General features: G+C 38.8%; 2 protein-coding genes across 6 annotated transcripts in view; one reads left to right on the top strand and one right to left on the bottom strand.

Moving 5' to 3' along the window:
• Positions 1-22,624, bottom strand: part of LOC143900069 (uncharacterized) — a 219,619-nt gene that overhangs the window by 28,485 nt on the left and 168,510 nt on the right. The window lies entirely within an intron of this gene.
• Positions 1-22,624, top strand: part of LOC143900091 (cysteine-rich secretory protein 1) — a 66,098-nt gene that overhangs the window by 1,862 nt on the left and 41,612 nt on the right. For 2 of the 4 annotated variants that reach the window (XM_077411059.1, XM_077411056.1), the window contains exons 1-2: positions 4,240-4,935; positions 5,433-6,135. The exons of 1 other annotated variant lie outside the window; for it this stretch is intronic. The gene's annotated coding sequence lies outside the window, so the exon portion shown is untranslated. Of the gene's footprint in view, positions 1-4,239; positions 4,936-5,432; positions 6,136-22,624 lie in introns of those variants that run through there. One more of the 4 variants, XM_077411057.1, reaches the window with a different exon arrangement.

Genomic DNA, 22,624 nt, shown 5'->3' with positions numbered 1-22,624 from the left:
CGAATGCGCATTGCATGATTTATTAGCTGATTATCATGAGAAAACGATGTTTATAACCGGCAAATCTTAATATTGTATTCATCTAATAATAGTTATTTACGGAAAACCCGTTATGAATTCAAGATGATCATTATTAGTAATTTAATCAGACTTAATTTCGATTTGATTAGTGTGACTTTTACTGCATCTATATGCGGATAATATAACTATTATGTTGAATAACACATAGTGCATGATTTTTACGATGCTTCCTCTGCTATTGAGGTGGAAATAACCGAGTAAAACAAAATGTTCTCCTTACATGCAACATAATATAAAACGGCACGGGACTATTTTTAATAAATTCGATGCTCCAGTTATTTCGTAACAAGTTACCCAATTGTGAAACTTTACATTTTTCACGAGAATTATCTCGGTAATGAGATTCTTCGAAATTTTCATCTTTGTGCGATTGAACAATCGGAATATGTAATTCACGTGCGATATTTCGACGATAAATTTAGATTTAAATAGAATTTGTATTTAAAATACAAAATTTAGATCTTGTATTTTTTGATTCTACTGCTGTTGCAGAAACTACAGGTATAATATTATCGAATAATGAAATAATTATATTAGGTGCTCTTGAGGCCTTTCCTCTTAACAGTACAATTCCTGATGAACTCGGAGTCGATTTCTTTTTAACGAAAATTCTACCTTCTCTTTCATTTATATAGTTCTCTTTCGCTTTGAATTTTAGTTACAGTTGTTTATTGCTGCTGCAATCTGTTATTTTTACTACACAGTAGCTTATTTATAAATTTGAAGTAAAACATGTTCCCATTGATACATTGATTAATTATCAAGATATTTAATACAAGAAAATATTTGAAAACGTAAATCATTGTTGTTAAATAAAAATTCATTCTCAACTCGCTAATAAATGAAAGCTCATAGAAGAAGTGTGTGCGAACTGAGTTATCAAAAATGGAAATATTTAAATATCTGGACTTTTAACATTTCTTTGCATTCGAAAATAACATAAACATAATATAACTTGTGCATCTAATGAATAAATATAACGTATGTATAATTAAAAAAAAAATTACGTACGTAAATATATATATACATATATAATTTTCTTTCTGTGTCAAAGATAATTTTTTTAAGTATTATTAAGATTATTAATGCTTTTTTAATGTAATCACATATTATATAAATCGACCCCAAGCTATCGCCTACTTAGAACTTGATTCGTGATTCACTCGTTATTGGAGATCTCAACATCTCGAGATTCGCAACTCGTGGCATCGCGTAAATGAGTCACGGTCGGTCTCGCTCCGCGAGTACTTGGCACGAGACACTTACACGTGTCTCTTGATTTCTCTATATCCTTTGCATTTTATCTTGATATCCAAGATATCGCGGCACGATTATATAACGTCATAATTATCATCTTGCGCAAGTTTGAACTTTGAACTTTTGAACTCAGAAGTTTATAAGCAAGCGAGGAAATCTGTGAAGTATAAAATTGTTTTATTAAATTTACATTAATAAGAAATGTTTAATGGCCACTTAAATATAGCATTCCGCATTTTTTCATATTTTCCAACCCAGAGGTATTTAAATACCTTGCTCCTTCTCCTTTTCAAGACGACTGCTTGGCAACCTTGTTTCCGCACTAATAATATTACACCTGTAAATCTTGTGCGCGACTTTTCAGGTACTATACGTACGTTCCGACGCGCGTTGCTCTAATATGCTCTATGCGCACGAAAAAACGTATTAAGCCGGTAATGAGCGGCTGCAAGTTTTTGTTTTAATTAGGTTGCTACCTCGCTTCCGGTATCCCGGTGCGCGAGCTCTCGCGAAACCGAGATTTCTTTATCAAGCCTCTCTCTCTCTCTCTCTTGCGGCGCCCTAAAAAAATGCATCACACACCGTGCACATTGTACACGAGAATAAAGATGCGCAAGGCGCACGCCGGGTGATGCATATGCACGGGCGCGTTTTGCAAAGAAAAAGAGAAAAAAGTGCGTGTGGAAAAGAGAGAGAGAGAAAGAGAGAGAGAGAGAGAGAATAGTTGATTAGCCTTTTTTCTGACACGCGTCCTGGAAATGTTGCCTTTATTAACCAAGATGAAGAGGAAACTCCGACACTACGGTTCTTCCTTTGTCACAACAGACAAATTTAGTTTTTCACTATGCTGAATCTAGATTCGTTATTTATTTATATATATTCATTTATTTTTTATTTTGTTTTTCGTACTTTTACTTACTTTCGGGATAGATTTACGTCAAAAAATTAATCCATAGCGTCCCAGAGTAGCTCGTGCATTATTTGAAGAAATTACAGATAGAGCAAGAGAGAAAACCTTGTTTCGGACTTTCGGCAACGTGAGCTCGAATTTACTGAGGGACACTACTGTCGCAGAATGCTGCTGTTCCTATAGGGTCCCACAGGTCACTCCGCAAGTAGGTAGGGTATGGATTGCACCGTGTGTGTGCGTAAGGAAACTTCTCGTTTCCCTCTTTTGCCCTCCCTCGCTCCCCGGATAAACAAACTTATCTGTCTGATCTGCTCGAGAGTGAAAGAACGTTTTCTCCATCGGCGTTCCCTTTACACGACCGAAAGACACTGGTATCGATCGATTCGGTAAATGCAGGACAAATGCGGGTTTATGCGGACGCATATCACGGGATCGGCGTTCGCTTAATGCATTCGCGCATCATAAACATTTTCCTTCCGGCTATGGACGGCGACCCGCCTATATCGCGTAAATAAAGTCTGACAAGGGCGTTAGTCGTAGTCGCAGAACATCGAATATTCCCTCATATTCATGAGCTATAAAACTACACCTGCAGGTCTGAACTATAAAAGTTGTAAATTGCGATCTACGAATAAGACTGCGATCGGTAGACTTTTTTTTATTATCGGTAGGCACTATATGCTGAGATATATTTTCATATTGTACATATATATAGTGACCTAAAATTATAAATATTAGTACAGATTATCTAAAGTTTATTTGTTTCTTTATTTCACGCTTGAATCTTTTGAATTAAGCTGCAATTTTGAATTAATAGAATTAATTTTAATCGTTTTTGGAAATTTTTGAATTATTGTCGTCTATAGTGATTGTTTTCACAAAAAGTCTGTATTTAATGGTCATATCTTGTGTGTTGACCGTCTTGAGATAGATAAAATAATATAAAACGAACGAAGTCGCGGACGTCACCTTTATATTTTCATCCATCACATAAAACAGTAGATACTTTTCCGATTCGATTTCGTAGTTCAAGTCCCCGACAGAGATAAAATGCAAAAACATTGCACTATTTTATCAGTGACTGGATCAGTTATCTTATTCGTTTTCCATATTTTCTATATATAAATTATTAGTGTGTTATTTTAAATTTTTTCATTTATCAAGGAGAATCAATAAATTTTCAATATTTTAATGTTGACTTTATATCGCAAAATATCAATGTTATACCTCGAACTTTTAAAAAATTTCAACTGCAAATATTTTTCATGGTTATTTACCTCAGTTATTGATCGATATATATGTAAAGTATCTTCGTCTCAATTCACACATCTCTATTTTATAATTTATAAAATTTCTCCTTTCTCCTTCTGTCTCTGGTATCTGCAAATGAAGAAAAACAGACCAACATTCTATGTCCCGTCCTACCTATTACCGTTCCATAAATTTTCAAGTTTTTCCTTTTAGAACGTAATGAGCAGCGATGTATTTGGGTCGGAGAATTTTATTTAAAAAAATTGTAAGTGGGACATTATCAGAGAGATTAGCGGAATTAATAAATAACTATACACTCGGCGTAATGACCCGCATTTACGCAATATGCCCTGTATTAAAAAAAATTACCCAAAATAAACGGTTGGAAACGCAAATTGCGGGGATCGTTTGAAGCGTATATCGCGCGTTCGTTATTAATAATTTAGCAGCGCATATCGCTATGCATTACTCGTGGGACTCGCTGGCTAATATCCGGCAGGCTGAAACCAGGCTCTGCAGCGATATCGCGGAATCGGCGCACGAATTTTCGGTCATCGCTTTATCCCCCGTGTATCTCGTCGCGCGGGCCGCGCGTGCCCCTTTCCGAATAATCGTGCTTCCTCTTTGTCCCGTTTCGCCGCTCGTGAGTTCCGCCGCGCCGCTCCGGACCCGTGTCCCGTTCCGTCCCGTCCCGTCCCGTCCCGTCCCCGGCTTCGGAAGAGCTTGCGCCAGTTAGCACGCAGAGAGCCGCGCGCCGCGGTACGGAACACTCTGGGACAGGTTCCCAACGCGGTAACGCGCCGGCGGCCGCAGTACCGTCGTACGGTTTGCGCAAGAACCATCCCGCTCGTTCCTCATCGGCGTGACACTCGGCTCACCTGTCGTCGCACTGTCGTCGTAAAGTCGTCCGAATTCTTCCCTCGACTCGCGATCGATCTCGCGTCCTCGCGCGGCCTCGCGCCCTCGACCTCCCCCACGGTCTTCCATCTTTCGCTTCTCGATCAAGATCCCGCGCTAAGTCGTCGGGGACTCGCGTGAATAGTGAACGATTGACAGACCCATTGATCACTGGTGAACGATGTGATCGCGCGTGGTCCCGATGGTGCACGGCTCGGCGACGATCGAGGAAGTCGTCGATCGAAACGTGCCTCTCGATGATCCTTCGAAGGATGGACACAAACGCGACGACGCTCGATAGGGACAAGAGCGCGAAGAGTTTCAACGTTGGTTTCATTTCTCGCGATATCGTCCTCGAAACGTAGACGCCTGTTAAAACGCGGCTCGGTGATTGAGAATCGATATACGCGCGCTGCGGCAGAACTATGTGACGATCGTGCTCGTGCTTCTTCACAGCCCCCTTGGAATTTCGCGAGAATCCCTTGAAAAGAACGAGTCACTTCTTACGCGAAGGATCTTGAAGGAGCCTGAACATTCAGGTTGTTTTCGTGTTAATTATACGAGTTTCCGCGCATTAATTATCCGAGATTGTCAATGCGCGAGCGCGGATTTGCTTTTAATCGTTTATTTTTAGTTCGTTTAGTTCTGTTAATTTTGTTTTTCCTCCGTGTTTGCTGTTTTATCATAGGTTCAAATTAATAGCGCAAAATTTAAAGACACTTAAACGAACGTGGATGAAATTGGATTTGCCTCCTTAGATGTTTTGAATTTAATTTTTATCCGCGATCGCATGTATTTTCGCGTCAATTATTGATCGATTCACTATCTCGTCAACCGATATATACCAGGTTTATTTTCGCGTTAATTGTTCGACCTTTCAAATTATTAAACGATATTTATTATTGAGTTTACTCTCTCATTAATTATTCAAATATCCTATTAATTGGCACGCGCATATAAGCAATTTTATTATCTAATTATTTCTATAAATATTATATCAGTTATGGGTTTTATTTTTGAATTGTTGAATTTTTAGAGATTTTAATAATCGCCAAGAGACAACGACCGCAACTTTAGGATTCGGAAAGACCGGGAGATACGGACTGAGCTGTAGCTGACAATACATACTTGAGAGTACGGAGAGTACGGTTCAGCGATCATATAACTTCACTTCGTCGAATGTGCCTCCGCGAAAACAATCTCGTAAGCGCGAGGGACACGGTGGGACTCAAATGTGATTTACTTTTCGTTGCAAAAGTAAAAATATCGACGGAAGGAACTATGTCGCGACGCGTCGCCTGGTGCTTCATTTGATACAAAATATCAATAGCGACGGCAACGATATAACCAAACAACTCGAAAAACAACGTTAAATAACGGCAGCATTAATCAACACGTTCGAGCGACACCTGCGTGTAAATAATAAACAATAAACTGTGATATAAAGCTGAGATAGGGTGGTCCCATGAATTAACCGCCGTCATCAGCTGTTAAATTAACTGTGGACAAGGGTTTGATCCTTCTGCAGTATATGTTTGTGTGTCTGTGTGCATGTGCGGTTCACTTTGTACACGATGGAACGTTTGCAATGAGATCGGACGAGCCAACGGGGTTAAGCATCGCTAATTATCTTAGAGCCGCCGTATAATTGCCGCTAATTAATCAGTGTGACTCTTCACGCTCCTCGTCTCTGTCGGATTCGAGCTGCGAGTTCCTTTCACGCTTCCCGTCGTCGCGAGGTGAGTCGAGCAAATAATCTTCGGCGACAGCCTAGTAGCTGTTTGTACACACTTTCCACTTATATCTGTACATAAGGACATCTCTAATCGCGTAAGATACTCGACAAACACATTCAATGTCGTTTTCGCCTAGCTTGCGAACTAATAAACCGCTCTTGCGCGAAGATGGAGGGTCTTTGTTGATTGTAATCGAGGGTATGACAGCACCGTGTAATCCGATTTTCACAATTCGGAACCGATCGCCTCTCGACGGAGATTCGAAATAACGATAACGTAAAAAATTGCCAAATCCGGAATGCGACGTGCGTAAATTTTTATATTATAACTCTATGGATATGTTACACTGTAGTGGACGTGGAGTTTTAGAGATTCCTATATACTTTTTAGATATGAAAAAAGAAATAAAATTAATTGCTTTTCACTTTTGTATACATACTTTGTTATTGTATTTTTTTTGCATTTTTCAGTGTATTTAACTGTTCATGGAATCAAGTTTTATAAATATGTAATTTTTTAAAATTATATATTTTATTTTTTTAAATTTATTTTTTTAAAATAGCTTTTTAAAAAAGAATAAATTGATCAACAATTTCAAAATTACAAAATAAATTGCAGGAATCCCAATGATATCACGCGCGTCCTCAGTCCAGAATTATATCCGCACTATACCGATACTTCCACGTAATCGGTCTTGAGAATCTTGCTTCTCTTGGTTTTTTGACTTTGCATGCTCGCAAGAATTGTGCAGTGTTTCTCTGGGTTATAGCTGCGACACTAACGCGCATCTGCCGCCGCATATCTCGCGACTCGACCTCGTCGATTCTTTATATCCGCATTTAAGTACGTTTACGAGCGTGGAAGGCACGAAGATAAGTTAGAGTCGTTGCGGCAAGTTTCCGCGGTGGGCGCGCTCGCGCGAAATTTACCGTTGCATTGTACGTCTCTTATCGGCCGTAACAGTCTCGGACTCTGGCCTGTCTCTGGTCAATGAAGCGCGGATTCCGAGAAACTTTGCCTTTCAAGCAATTTCTGGTTTGCGATTTATTCACCGCGCGTATAAAGCGCAAACTCATACCCGCTTAACATTTAGCAAAAAGCAAAGAGAGAAAGAGAGAGAGAGAGAGAGAGAGAGAGAGAGTGAGTTCACGTTTTATTAAAATAATAATATAATAAAATATTAATAATGGTTAGCGCGAGCGATGTTAATAATAATTAGAATATATTTTTGTTCTTTATTATCTCTCTATCTTTCACGTCCATGTTATCAGAATAAACTACAAAGCAGCAGCTTTTTTTAAAACTCTCACGATTATACTTATAAAGAGATAAAAGCTTTTGAAAAAATATTTAATTATAAATTATTTAAAAAGATATACGTATACGTATTAACGAGAGAGGATTAAGTCGCGCTCTTGTGATGATCTCTTTCACGTAGGTATAACTCACCTTTTTCATCATGTTTTCCATGCCGAATGGAAACATCATTGATCGTAATGCACAAATTTTTGCTTCACTCATTTCAATATTACGAATATACCTGAAATATTTTAAAATATTTTTTCATGTATTCACCGTTTTCATTCTTTCACGAAGCTCCGAGGAATAATATTTTCAAGAATCTCCGGAAAGCCTTTGAAAATCCTCAAAATACCGCGCGACTCGGAAAAGCAGAAACACATTTTCATCCCGCGATACGGCATAAAAACTGCCGATTCAGCAGCTGGTGTTTTATTTGCCCGTTGTTCTCAGGAAAATGCGATATCGTCGCGGTAGAAAAGTTTAAACCGGGCAAAATGCAATTTGTTTACCTATACGCGTTAGAATAGAGGGAAATATTTCTGGTTTAGTAGCCGCGTTTATCTGCCACTCCCCCCTGTTTGCATACTTCTTTTGCATAAAGATCTAGTGTTGGAATTAATAAATCCATTACGCGCAACTGCATGTCACAGAAAAGCACCTTTGATTCTAATACGTGTAATATTCTTTTTCTGACTGTAAATAGGAAATTTAATTACATAAACGTTATTCACGAATTAAGAGAGTAGTGACAATAATTTTATATAATTTATATCTACGGCATATTATATATATATATATATATATATATATATATATATATTTTATCATGCTCTATTATTATTATTCTAATGCAATATTTGAAAAATAGGTTAATATAATAATAAAAAAACTAGTTTACTCATAAAAAGATATCTCAATATGTATAATTTTGAGATTTTATTACTATATAATATATAATAAAAAACTAGACGTAATTCACATTTAATTATATAAATACGGTTATGTAAATTACTATAAAATATCTTAATAAATATCTGGAAATTTAATAAGCCAGCTATTCTCTCGCTCGATAAGCGATTAATATATGAAAATGCGGTAGGTCGTGTCGCCGAAATGTGATAAATTAATGTTTGCTAAGCATTCGTTGCTAGAAAATGACGTCATTTATATCAAGAAATTTTGCGAGCTCATGCAAAATTTTCAATTACATTCGCGTAAGCACCGTTATCCCGATTGTAATTTCGTTGTCATAAACGTATTCGCGCGTTGGCGGTTTTTACATACGCAGAATATATTTCACGTGAGTTATTACGTGTATTTATTCGGTAAAACTAGCTGGGTAACCTGATACAAAGTAATATTTATTTTGCAATGCGTTTTTCAACAATTTTTTTGTATTTTGTGCATGTATGATGTAAATCCACCATACATGAGAAAGATCTAAACACAGGAGAAGCGTACGTTATGAGATGCCGCAATTCTAAAATGTGAGGAATTCAGAGACATTCCAAAAATTAGTAATTATATCTACTTTATCAGTAGGTATTGGGTATTGTGCTTTACGATATGAGCTTTTTTAAAATCATAACATGACGTTACGTAAAAGTTTCTAATTATTAAAGTACAACGATGCGCCCCAAAACTGCGCGCATCCCGGCGAACGTCAGCCGGACGAGGAAAGGCACACACGGTGTGCCATATTTTAATCTTTTACAAAATCGCGTTCAAATAAGTCCACGCGAAGGACTTACCGCGGCTACCGACCGGAGACCGCCGAACGCAATCGCGACGTTAAAATATGGCACACCGTGTGTGCTTTTCCTCGCCCGGCGGATGTTCGGCCGGGCGCCGTTCGCCGGGAACGATGCGGTTTTGGGGCGCATCGTTATAAAAGTATTAATTAATTATTCAAATGTAATTAAATTTGTTATTGTTAAAAAATGTTTATCAACGACTAAAGTATATTTGTTTAAGTACTACAGATAAATGACGACATTTTAACGCACTTAATAATTAAGTATAACACACACACTGCACACACACATTTGTTGTATAACTTGTTCTATAAAAACTCTCTCCAAGCGAAATTTTTTCGGCCATTTCATACATGTATATCTAACGAGCTAGTATAAGATGCAAGTTCGAGAATTTGACTCAATTAACTGAATATTTAAAAAAATACATATATAAAACTCACTTCGCGGAGAGTGGTCAATTACTTTTTCGCAAACTGAGAGTTATTCCACGAGTAGTTTAATTGTCATTGAAAGCATCTTGCATTTTGCCCGTGCAAACTACACTTCGCCCCGCTTTCCTCGTCGTGATATTGCACGATTCGCGGAGCCTCGTTTTGCCGTATGATATCCGGAGTTTATTTTTGTGCCCTCTCATTCTGCCAAAATGAGGCACGCCGCGGAAATTAAACTCGAGAATAATGAGTTAATTTGAGCTCGCGATTAGTTAACTCCCCACTCCTACCCGATGTGGACGCCCGACTATAGTTTCGCGCGCGAAATTGCATCGAATTTTTCAACTGCAGTAAACGCCTGTATATAGCAGAAACGTAATGGCACGATACAATGAGAAAGATTATAATTATTCTTCTTCTCGAACTCCCTTTCAACTATACTAATCTCGTTGCAAATGATCTATTCTCTCTTGTTGAAATGTTTTATTGAGAGTACAGAAATTAAAATTTCTTATGTTTGTAAATCTTTTTAAATTTATATAAATTACTGATTCCGCGAAAAATCAGATGACGAGTACGAAATTATTATTAGCGTGCGAAAAAGGAAAAATGATTAAAACAGTTTTCTTTTAATTTAGATCTGGATTATAATATACGTCATATAAGAAAAAAGGTACGATACATATTGAATTTAAATATAGATTGCATCGTTGTACGAGTCAAGTAGCTTGATATTATTCAATGCGGAAATAATCGAGCTTCTGATCACATCGACGTTTTGCAAGAATCTTAGGAAGCTAATGCTAAGGCAACGAGGTATCTTCCAAGTCGCCAAACTGAACCCAAGTCCTACATGCGTAGAATATTTTGGCGCTACCTTCATTATTCCACGCCTGCTTACGTCAGTTACAAGAATGCGGAATCTTTGTTGAGGAAGCCGCGTGATTCATGAAACTTGTCGACAAAGTACATTCCAAAAATTCCGCTTCATGAAATTTTGTTTTGCGCGGACTTCCTTTCGTGCTCGTTGCGATCAGGAGTTAGAGAGGGGTTGAGGAGAAGCAACCGCACTGTTACGGTGCACGCAAGGAGTTAATTAGGTCCTGAAGTAATCCTTTGTTCCATTTTAGATAATGGAACTACGTCTGTAACGGAGCCTGATAAACAAAGGTGTGCATAATTATATTAACGCGAAACTAATCGCGAAATATCGTGCCTTCGCCGAGACGAAATCGGCATTGTCGACCGTGTTATTGTTATCGTAATTATTATTATTATTATTATATGTACCGGCATAAAATGTAATTCTCGTGATAATTCATTAACGAATGAATTATCGACAACAATTAAAATTGTGTTTACAATTTTGTTTTCAATAGGATGCATTGTATTGAAAATATTTTAGGAAAAATGTATTTAGTCATATATTAGTATATTAAAAAATATTTTAAGAACAGATTTTTTGATGACTTTTCCGTGACAAATGTGTTTATATAGTCATTATCTTTCTTGTAATCTTAGTAATTTCCAATACTAAATATCTTGAAATATCCTAAATCAGAATTTTAACAGATTTTGAACAAAAATAAATTTGAAATTATTCAAGAAACAAAATTTTGCAACAAAACACACTTCGTAATCAATAATTTACAAGAACGTTTGTTTTTATCATAAAATATCTATAATTAGAACAATTTGTGTAAAGAAAAGATTATTTCTACTTCTTATCAAATTTTAAAAAATGTCTTGATAAGATATTCTAATGAGATCAAATGCATCGTAGAGACTTATAAATCTCTCAGGCTTTTTTTAAAAGATTGTTAAGCGCTTGCAGAACTTAAAAATCTAAAAATCTAATAAAGTTGAAGAATCAAACTATTGGGAGTTGAGAAACACGAAAGATTAATTAAGAGAAATGCGAGAGAATTATTGAAGGAACATAGGGCGATGAAGCCCTGCCATCAAACAAAGCTCTCAACGATCTTTACTTTTGAATAAAATTTTATACAAAAAGGCCACTTCAGAAATAGAAAATATCTCTTGAAAAATAGTTATACAAATATTTATGATAATGTGTGAGATGAACGTATTTTTGCATATTTCATATTGAATTGCGGGTGAGCACGAACGAAAGAAGCTGCGTAATTCTCGGTAAAGCTATATTTGTTATAAAAAATCGCAGCTCTCTCATTGAAAAATACGATAAATCTGGCAATTGTCGGTGTTAACTTTATGTCTTAATACATGGTTTCCAATTTGTGAAGGTGTTTTAACGATTTTGTCGAATACTGCATATAACCTACTGCAAAATTGTATAATCGCTCATTGAAAATTCTATAATACAAAGAACGATTTAAAAAAGAATTTAATATCGCATTTATATACAACTCCGTTGTTATAGGTTGGCCTTCGAGAAAATGATCCTCTTGTTACGTATGAGGTGCAGATTATTACGGATCTTGTATCACATTTGTAACGTTCAACGCGGTACTTCCGCGGTACTCGTAAAAAACCGGGAAGCGATTTTTTGCCTAGCTCGCGGTAGCTATCTATACTCGTTAATCACCCTCTTCCTCGCGAGTCAAACAATTCGCGGAACGGGGAACGCCGATAATTAAAGCCGTGGTAGATAAATGTTAAGAGACCGTAAGTGCACTCACAATCCTTTGAAATGTGCAGGCTCTTCAGTTGGCCGTGTACACGCGCCTTTAATTAAAGCTATCCGCTTCGTTTCGTAGAACCGATAAATAATTGTTTGCGAAAGTAGTCGACGGCCGTGTTACACTTAGTTGCGTTCCTTTTCATTTGCGCTTGTTCCATTACTCCTAATTCATCCGTGGGCAACATCGAATTCGTCGGCGACAGCGGCGGATATATCACAAGAAGGTGGGACAGATGGGGCACGGGGCTGGAAGGGGAGAAAATGAAAGAGAACTAATTCTACTTTTAATTTCTTGAGATTTCAACTTCGCCGAGAGGCGCGGCTGCGGAATCGATAGCACACTGCCATTTTTGCTTCGTATCGGATTGGCCGTAATTAAAAGAGATTTCTGGCTTCACCCCCGATGTTTTTCTGAAATAAAATCGCAGCTGGCCCCGTATACCGGGCACATTTGTCCGTCTAACTTGTTCTTACGTACAGGCGGCTCCGCACGAAGTGTGCTTTCCCATTTATAATAGATTTAAACTTGGCAAATACTTTCTGATTTATGCTCATTTTAATCTTTACGCGCAAGAGCTTACAGTTTAATTGAAATTTAATACAAACTTTCCGAAAAATTTTTATCTGAGCTTAATCTCTATGAGAAATTTATGAAAATTAAATTTTGAGAGCGAGTCATCTACAAAAAATGAGTTTTATATCAAATTTAGTAATAAATAAATAATTTTAAATAGATTTTACAATGTGTAAAATATGTAAAAATAATGTGTTTGTAACGAAATAATATAAATAAGGACGCAATTATGTTTTCGCAGAAGAAATTTTTCTTCGAAGCGTATTTAAATAAAATATTTCTCTTACACGACGAGCTATCGAATGGATACGCCAACAGAATGACGAATTGCAGTTAATCAAAGAATTCGATACGCGTAGGAAGTCTGCTGCTATAGGTCTGACTTTACAATATCGCGCGAGCATGTCCAATGAACAAATAAACACGGTGTAAAGCGATACTCTAGCCTCTCTTGCCTCCTCGGAGATTTAAGACTACACTGTGCAATACGTCCGCGGAGCGTTCTCACTCTCTCGTATTTTCCTAAAGTTAAAATACGAGAAATACTAGTGTACTAGTATTTCTAACGTGTACTAGTTGCGCAAGTAATCTCGAGATTTGCATGAATTTCTACGCTTTCGTGGCGTCGACACGTGTTACGGATATGCGACAAGAGCGCGAGGGATATTACATCCGCGCGAAATGCAATGGGAATAGTTTCGCAGCAGTTTGCGCAAGCGAATTGTTCTTACGCTTATCTTTCCGCGGATTCATCGCTGAGAAATCGCGTCACGTGACATTACGCTCATACATTCATTTTATAAACTATACTATATGTATATAACGGATATACGATAACATATGTTTTACGCAATCTTCTCCCTAATTTTTCCGACATAAATTTAATTTCCTGAAAGTACCTCAGCCTCGTCGCAATTTGGAAGACGACGTACGTTTCTCAGAGCAACACTTTTTCTCCATCACGGTTTATTCCTCTAAATTAGCCAATTTCGCAAATGTGCAACTCATAGCATCGTCGCCAACTCGTAGCTTTCAGTGCTTCATACCTCGACGCTTGAGTTAAGTTTCCCGGAGAGTCGACCGTTCATACATCCAAATGAACAAACAGACACAAATCCAAATCAATATATCGTCCCTGCCTTTCGTTCGCACTATACAACTCGGCCGCGCCGCTATGCGCGCTTCACTACACGTGTTTTCCTGTTTGCATCTACGTCCGTGCGAAGTGCTGTCTGAGACTTAATTAGAAGCATTAATATGGATAAACCGAAAACCCTTCCGCCATCGAAATCCCTCTCCTGTGCCATCCCGAAGGATTTGCATGTTGGCCGTCTGCCGACAAACGAAGACACCTTCCCTTCTCCTTCTGCTTCCCCCTCCCTCGTTGGATTTCCACCTGCTTTTCTTCCTTTTCGACAAGGCCCGGATTTAGTTTAAAATCCCGTAGATTATACTGCCGAGATCCTGGCTCTTCGGATGTCCATATTGCGCCTGACGAAGGAGTTACGGGGACATGTTAAGGTGTTATCGCGCAATGTTACGACGGCGCGAAATGATCTGTCTCTTAAATGTAATTTTGTAGGGTGAACTCGGGTAAGAGAAAGAGATGGCCATAGAGGAAAGATGCGGCCAACTCATGTTCATTCGATGTTTCATGGCAAGCTAGATTGAAAGAACATACGTTGGCCATCTTTCCTCTATGGCCATTTTACCCGAGTTTACCGGCAGTGAGCGTCGAAGGCAGTTACTTTATAAATTTCAAGAATTCAAAAGACTCGAATTATTTTCTGCCGATTTGTACAGAAACAATGAATCACGAAGTACAACGTTTCCTTATCGCGATCCATTTTCAATTTGTCCGATTCCGAAAAAGCGACGTAACATGTCACAGGTTAAATGGAAATCCGGGATGTGCGCCAACGCGATACTACCGTAAAACGCGTCTCAAACGGGCGGATCAATCCGTCGAAACGACGAGGCGTGCAACGTCTAATTGATCTACCGTGGGGAACCGGGTTGTCGCCGCGAGCGCATCTGCGCCGCGTACGCACGGCCAATTAACCGAGTCAGAACGCGAGGCGGTCGTAAATACGCGCAAATAGACCGACGCGATTGTATACACACACACGTCAAACGCAAAATTGTCACGATTGTCACGATCTAGTCGCTATATCGGCGTTAGGGCGATCCGCTATACGTCGATGCAGGATCGATGTCCTGCGAGAGAGCGACGAAACGTGCTTATCGGTGGGCCTCCGCACTATCGTATATAATAATCGCCAGCGATATATAGTCCCCGCGGATGTAACTACGGCAATATCTTCCGAGATTTATGATGTGCGGGTCGTTTATGACGGCTTGGGACTGATGGGAGCCCGGAGATAATTCGTAGCTGAGCAGAGAATGAACACTGGAGGCGCAATGAGACAATATATCGCGCGGTGTTTGTGTATATTATCGAGCCATATCTTTCTCGGTCAATTTGATATCTCCATGACAGTCGACCGTACAACAATTCCTTAATTGGGCGTATAAACAGCTTTCTAGAGATCATCTTTACAGACACGAGATACAGCAAAATCTTTTTTCTTTTTTAAATTTCAATTCAACAGAATATTTAGCCTTTAAGAGAATATTTCGTCAAGCATTAGTTTACTAAATTGTTAAATAATCGCGTGTCATGGTTGTTTCAATGACTCTGAAGAATTTTAAGCCTGAAAATCATAGAACGTCACTAAAAAAGTTTATCACTAAAGAAGAACGTTTAATCTTACTGATGTATAGTAATTCTGATTTATTTTGGAAGATAAAAATTCATGTTCCTGTATACAACAAGCGATTACAGACAATGTTATGTGTGGATTTGGAATATAATACCCTTTCTATCGATTCTATTCCGGTCCTATTGATCGCGCGCAGCTCTCGAAAACATTGCAGCATTCTTGACCCAACTGATGGAGGAAGGAAAGGGAGAAACGCGATGAGACCATCACCTAAAATCACTCTCGATGTAGCCAATGATCCGTCGTTCCGTCCAGCGCAACGATAACGACGAATCGAGAATATAGAGATAACAACAATCCGACGGGACTTTACAGATCCGCTTAATGATTGGCTGCACTTATCTGACCTGATTTCTCAAGCCGAGAGCACTCAAGCCAATTGTATTCTTCGATAGCGGGAGACGGCGCTTGTGCACTACCGCAATCGTGGCAATCAATCTGATTACTTCTTTCCCGTCGCGCCGGCGTAATCGCAACGGATTCCGCAATTCTATAAGATGCTGCTTATATTAATTGCCCTGCGTGAATAAACTGCTAATCGCGACAATCGCGTCCGCTCCCGCACACGTATGATATTTAAATTATTCAATTATTTATTACTCGACTACCTGGCTAAAATTATACATAAGTGCACAACGTTTCGGCACACGTTTCATTTTTCTCTCCGTATATTGGTTTTATATGAGTGATTTCCCGTAGTTTGTGCTTTGTGACAATTCTGAGACATTCCCATGAACGCAAGGAGGTCTTGATTAACATATGACGAGTCTTATTGATGATTAGGTAATGCTCTCTGTTTTTATGATTAATTTTTAATTTATATTTTATGGTGTTACATCGCAATGTTCATATATTTCAGACGGCACTTGATAAGGGCTCTAAATGTGAGCCGAAACGTTGTGCACTTATGTATAATTTTAGCCAGGTAGTCGAGTAATAAATAATTGAATTTGTCAATTTAATCACTGGCGGATAAAGGTTTCTTTATATATTATATATAAATTATATTCCTATTATATATATATATATATATATATATATATATCTTTTTTTTCGGGTATTCCTTAAATAAATCGGTAACATAATGTATACAGACGCGATGAACACATTTACAGTTATTTCAATATTAGAATTGCATCGTAGCATGTTTAGTATTTTATGTAACATTGAGGTCAATTTCGGTACTTTAAATATACACTTATCGATGACAATCGCATGCAATAAAGATTACATTTCCGACTCAATATCCGATTCATATTCTTTATTTCCAGTTAAACAGACAGCGCCACTATTATTAAATAAAGTTTTTCAAGAAGCGCATCGCTTTATCTGAAGTAATCTAATACTTACTCCAGAACCAGAAATCGACGATTTAATTTTCGCGAAAATTATGTTTAACGTGCACGTGACCTGAATTATCGATTATCTGGCCACTCGAAACTCAAGAAATATCTTTTTCATTAACCGTAAATATTAAGACCTTTTCTATATTTAAGTGGATTACGATAAATATTCCGGATACCAACGTAATTAAGCTGGTTTACAGCGCACCGACGACGAGACAGTTAACAAACTTTCGACAACTCGCGGTCGTTGAGACTTTCGCCGAGACTTTGCAAGAAAGCCATGAAAGCAAATACGGCGAAACAAGTCGTATCGTATCGGAGGATGGCGCATTGTGTTTCTGAAGTAAATCGGAGGGAAGGAGGATCCCCGAGAGCCGCCACAATCGTGGCAATCAATCGCGTTCCCTTTTCGCCACCTCTTTGTGCAATCAGAGCGCGCTTCATGCCCGATCGGTTCCCTCGGATACCCGGGTCTTCCGTCAACGCGTGTCTCGCGGTTCTCTCGCGGCGCACTGCCGGCGAAGAACCCGGGGTCGAGATTTCCCGGCCTGGCTTGGCTGGCTGGACCAACGTCGCGGCCGACCGACGTGCCGAAACTCCGAATCGGTGGTCCTTCGAGCCGGAGGATCCGTCGCGATCGCCCGAAGGAGACAGAAAGAGGGAAGGGGTAAGGGGTGGAAAGTTTCATTCCGAGAGGAGACGGTCATCCGATGAAAACTAATATGTTCCTGGCTTTCACGAGGTGGCAAGTTACGACAAGATTTTGCTTGTCAGAGAGAAGAATCGAAATGCTTCCATCTAGAGGCATTTGCATGGGTTGGTTCATCTTCGAAAGAAAAGTTTCCGAACTTTTCGACCCTCTCTTATGTTATAACGCCCCAGAAACCTCCACACCTCGTCGGTCTCTTTGATAAAAATTTGACGTAGACTCTGCATTACGGATCCGTGATATTTTTCGGCTAATTGCGAACAGATTTTGTATCTCGAGGGACTTTTATTCATTCAACACTTAATCGGCAATATATATAAAAATTCTAAAATTCTAAAATAATAAAATGATAATAAAATTATAAAATAACGAGAAAGAAGAGAGATAAAAGGTTTTTGCTAAGAAAGATCAACTCCCAAATTGAATAATCGAAGAATTTCAAGATAACAAATAATCGCTGCGCAGCTATCTACCTGACGCAAGCTCTGCATTCACTTCTCCATTGTGTTCTAACGCTTCTTCTCGGTTTGTGTTTACGTAGTCGGATAACCGCAAACGCCGACGTTAATTTACCAAATTCAGGCTAGACAATAGGCAGCTCGTTTAGGATCATGCGGGAAGAACAATAGCACTTAATCGACGATGAGGCTGGAAGCAGCTTGTCTGTTATAACCCTCCAGTTATACTGCGTGCATTATGCACGTATATATAAGCTTTGGAACATGAGTATACCCCGTGCCCTCGTAAAATAATTATGTGCACATTATTATCCGTCATATATTTTTTGTTAATTAAATGCAATTATAAATACGTCTTATAAGAGATAGAAGATCCCTCAAAGAAGATTTAATGTTGTCGGAAATATATTACAGTTTATTTTATCCGCCTATTGCTCTTCTCATTTGCACTCTTTTCCTGCATAGATATAATTTCTATATACTCAATTATTTTCTTTTGCTTTTGAGACTTACGTAATTTATATACTGACTAGTTTTGAGTTACGTGTACAAAGAATATTTAAATAAGATAAATTAAACTCAAATATACATATATATATATAATTTGAAAAAGTAATAAGATTTAATTTTACATTTTACTAATATCAGCAGCATTTTGGAAAATATGCATTATTATTTTCTGATATACGAAAACATTTTTCTCATAAGAAGTCGCAATCGTTCAATAGGGACACACTTTATTTGTGGTGTATGTAGCGAGTGTTCGAATAGGATAAAAGAGAGATACCAGTAATCTTGACTTCTATCACGTTTTTCAAACGTTTAACTTTCCCGATGTTCCGCGACATTAAAACTCGTGTTATCTCTCGCGTGAAAATCACCGCGCGACACCCCCTTTCCAGGAGTGCTTTTTATTATTCGTCCGAAGATCGTACGGGGGGGGGGGTTGTGTATTATACTGATAAGTTTGTATAAATGTGATACTTTGAATATGTCGCGAGCCGCGAGACTCCATTGTAATCTCATTGTCGGTTGCCGCGTTGCATTCAAAGCTCTGGGCATTTCCCTTCGTCGCTTGCGCTGAAATGCACTTTTGATAAGAGTTCAAAGCTCATCCCATCTCACCGCTCCATTCTCGTGAAAGACGTCGCCGATCCAAAGAAGTCCCGGTTCGCTCGTGCGGGCTGAATGGAAAGCCGACTGGGTGTTATCATTCGCGGCGATTGCGCGGGATTCTTCGAAGTATATATATGTTCGATTTTTCGAAGTGTCGCGATTCTCCTATACGCACTATTCGCATCTCGTCTGCGAGTTACACGTGTCGTAATCTGATAATTAAAAACATTGTGTTTAATCAAACATTGTTAGTATGAAGAGGAGAGAACGCGGAAAGGAAAAAGAATTTTTATTTCAAGATTCGTCGAAAGATTTGTTGAAGAGAAAACCTCTCTTACATTTGAATAAATTTTCTAGACTTTTCTTGCGTTTCCCGGAATCTCTGTGTACGCGCAATAAAAAAGCCACATTGATTTGTAGAACTGAGAATTTGCGAAATCAAGGTACCGTGGAATTAAGAATTCCTGAAACATAGTATCCACGATGTTCCCAGGATTTATGAAAGCAAAGACTACAGGAAGCAAGGATCCGTGGAATGAAGGAACTGCGAAACCAAAGATTTATAGTACCGCCCGTGTATTTTTACGCAGGTACACTTTTCTCATTTTGCGCGAATGTGATTTACTCGACGATTTGCGAGAAGTCATTAACCGTGCAACAAATGGCGAATCGCTTACGCAGAACGAAATAAAGGAAGCAAGTATGGGCTCCGGCGTTATAGAAGAATATGCGTTCTACCCCAGAAACTTTACAAACAGTGCGCGAAATTTAATTATTGCCGATCAAATTCCTGAGGGGAACAATTAATTCCGCAATCAACGGCGCGGCGCTTCTGTTTACGGCAGCTGCGTGATTTCCCTCTTAAGGGGCCGTAATTAGAATTGTTCGTGTTCGTGGCAACAGTTTATTCTTGCCACCGTCTCACGCAGTATGCGTAAAAATAGAAGCAGTTATATTATAACAAAAATAAATTGTACAAGTTTGATAATTTTTTTTTTCAGAGAAAGCTAACAATAAATTATTTCAAAGAGAACATTTTTTTGCAATGGGTTACGCGTCTTTTACGATCTTATTTATTTTCACTATTTTCAATAGACGCAGGAAAAAATGAAACAAAAAACTTGATAAATACGTGCTTTATCAGTGAAAAAAAAGTTAATGTAAACGTACGTGCTAAATCGTATTTTCCCTAGTCTACAACCTGCGATCTAATCTTCACTTACAGCCTACTTCCTTATTTCCGGCTTCTCCGTCGTTTCAGCGGAGCGACGGAGATGGTATTAAAATTTTCTCACTATCGATAGAATTTTAATAACGACTGTCAAAGCAGCTGTCGCCGGATGCATTAATTCCGTGACGACGGGAAAGTTGCGCGTACCGGATTGCAGTAATCCGTGAACGGTCGCGAAAAAAATCACGTCGTCGTCTCCGAAATGAAGCTGGAACGTGCCGTAGTTCTTTCCAAGACGCGGCTTTTCTAAACGCTGTCGCAACTGGGAGATAGCAAACCGGCGAATACCAGAGGTAAAACTTGACAAGGCACGATTGGAGCGTTATTACAACAAGCTTGTTATCATACAGATAATACTAGCGAACGTGGTTCGCAATACCTTACCATTTTACGTAACAGGTATTTGTATGTATTTTTACAGGCGTATCTCTCTCCTTTAATGATATAACATTTTGTAGAGAAGATATGTGCGGAAAATAATGATAATAATAATCGTTACGCAAGAAGCAAATAATTTCGCTCGAGTATGGTTGTGTTATTTGCAAATTAAAGAATAATGCAAAGTGGTAGGGACCGAAGGTAGACAAAGGGTGCGTAGCTTGTCGAGGGACGGCACGGTGTGAATACTAGGCCGATATTATTATAATGAGCTTTCGAACGACGTCGCGGGCACCTTGCTCGCGCTCGAAAACTCGCCGAGCAAATAATAATGGAAATAAAGCACGCTCCGAGCAGTAATAACTTCCAGTCTCCGAGAGATACCACCCGAGAACAGAATGCGCGTTAGGCGGCCAGCGCCGTCGGGAAAAATGGAAAATCCTGTTGGATTTAAAGTGAAATAATGGGCGTACTCTCACGCGCTGCGAGAACGCTTCGACGCGGCCGGCGTCTCTGACTTTTCGTGCTGTTTCAAAAAAGGGAGAGGCATCGCGATAGAAGGTATCCTTTTAATGTCACGACGATTACGACATGCGCGCGCGGGCGGATACTTTTAATTAAAAAAGGGACATAGAATTGAGTTTACCATCAGCGCGCAGTTGAGAAAGCAATTTCCGGATAAGCCGCCGCTCTCGTCGACTTACGCCGCGACAGCTTACGTGACGCAGCCCCTAATTGCGCGTTAATTAGGACAAATTAAAAACAACACGCCAGAGCGGAAAACTGGTCGCGGGAAACGAAGTTGGTGAATCTCGCGCTGCCTCTGCGCCACCGCGTATATCCGTCTCTTTTTTTAGCCATTCTCATGACGTCAGGTATCGATCGCGCAGAATTCTTGCGTACCCCGGAACGGTTTTATTTAATTACGAAAGAATGTAACCGCGCCGCAACGGCATGCAAATGCAACGAATAGTTTCACCCTTCATTCGTAGAATTATGAAACATCCGAAACTCTCCATTTGTCACATCGAATTTTCCATATAGAGAATTACACTATACAATTTTCTGTGTTATGCGCAAACTTCTAAATTCGCCTTTGTCACGGATTCCCTCTAGTTGCGGATTTTTAGCGAGAATGGCGGGAAAACAAACTCGATTCCATGGGTGCCTCGTTTTCAACATGCTTGCAACTTTTTTTCATGTCATATGCCAAAACAATGAAGATTTAAGTTAAATAAAAAGAAAACAGTTAACTTCGTTGAGTTCTGTTCGGGTAAACTGTATTAAAATCGAGAACTTTTAGAATGTATGATATAAAAACTGATAAATAAATCTTAAGTAAATGAAAAAAAAAAATCTCCCTCAAGCTACATAAAATAGAGCAGAAATAAAACCTCTGTGCAGTGTACAGCAAAAATGGCTAACTCGTGTACACTGCGATAGTGCAGCGTATAATATTGTCCCTTTGTGTCCATCCAAGCAACCCTTGGGCGTTACTGCCGTTTTGCGAATAAATCAGAATCTACAGTCTAGCTGGATTTGTAACAAACCAGCGATTGTTCCTGGTGTACCTATATCACATAGTATTCTTACTCTTGAAAGTATATGAAAGTACATATTATTTATTCTTTACAATTATGTAGTATAAGACACGCATATTTTTTTGTTAACTTCACTTAAAAAAAAAGGTAAAAACAACTATTATAGTAAGAATATTGCGTATATTAAAAGTTTATGACTTTGCC

Source organism: Temnothorax americanus, unplaced genomic scaffold (assembly GCF_048541705.1).
Source record: "Temnothorax americanus isolate GAGA-0224 unplaced genomic scaffold, ASM4854170v1 Scaffold3, whole genome shotgun sequence".
NCBI classification, from domain to species: Eukaryota; Metazoa; Arthropoda; class Insecta; order Hymenoptera; family Formicidae; genus Temnothorax; species Temnothorax americanus.
This window is presented reverse-complemented; position numbering and strand designations above follow the sequence as displayed.